Here is an 825-nt window from a genome sequence, read left to right as displayed (position 1 = left end):
ACCTGGCCATAATTTGATCACCCATATTTGGCACAAGGTCTCTTAAAGAAAATGTGGGAGAAAGACATGTTCCTATCCAACATATATCCCCAATCTTTTTCTCATCCTCTTCTGAGCTTCCATCCTAGACGGCACATATGTATGTGGTGGTTTATTCAAAATCTCTTAGGATGGTATATGTCTGGTTTATGACCCGTATTCATTCTGAGATGGGATTACCTATGCTCACTTATATGGCCTGATGCATATTAACCTTACACATGTAAATCCTTGGGTCCCCAAGCATTAGGTAGTGGCCTTTGTAGTATAAAGAATTCGACCAAGTCTTACTATGGTCATAGACCATGTCACACGGATTTGTGGTATGTTTATGGATCACAGTTTGTCCTCACTCCCCCTCATGGACATACTATAATCACGTGGTACTTGGGACAATAGAGCCTAATGAGTTTCCCTTGTGTACACGTTACACAACGTGAAATTTTATGGGATAACTCTTTGTGCCTTTTGCAATATGTGCATCAATTTTTAAAGACCTGGATGGCGAATCCAGTCATGCCATAAAGTGTATAAAATTTCGTGGGTATACAGGTTACCATGGCTTTTGCCTTTATCATACTGATCCTTGGCATAGTCTAGATCAGTAGAGTATGTAGGTATAGTCTTGACCACTTTCTTATAAGGCCTTAGGCGATTTTCTTATAATCTGAAAGGAACTTTTGTTTCCTTTGCCCATTGGTTGAATGTGGAAACCATTCATACTCAAGTCTTTATAACTCAATGGGTCTTTTATTGGGTGAATAAATCCGTGCCCCTTTACGAAAT

Source organism: Brassica oleracea, chromosome C4 (genome assembly GCF_000695525.1).
Source record: "Brassica oleracea var. oleracea cultivar TO1000 chromosome C4, BOL, whole genome shotgun sequence".
In the NCBI taxonomy this organism is placed as follows: domain Eukaryota; kingdom Viridiplantae; phylum Streptophyta; class Magnoliopsida; order Brassicales; family Brassicaceae; genus Brassica; species Brassica oleracea.
This window is presented reverse-complemented; position numbering follows the sequence as displayed.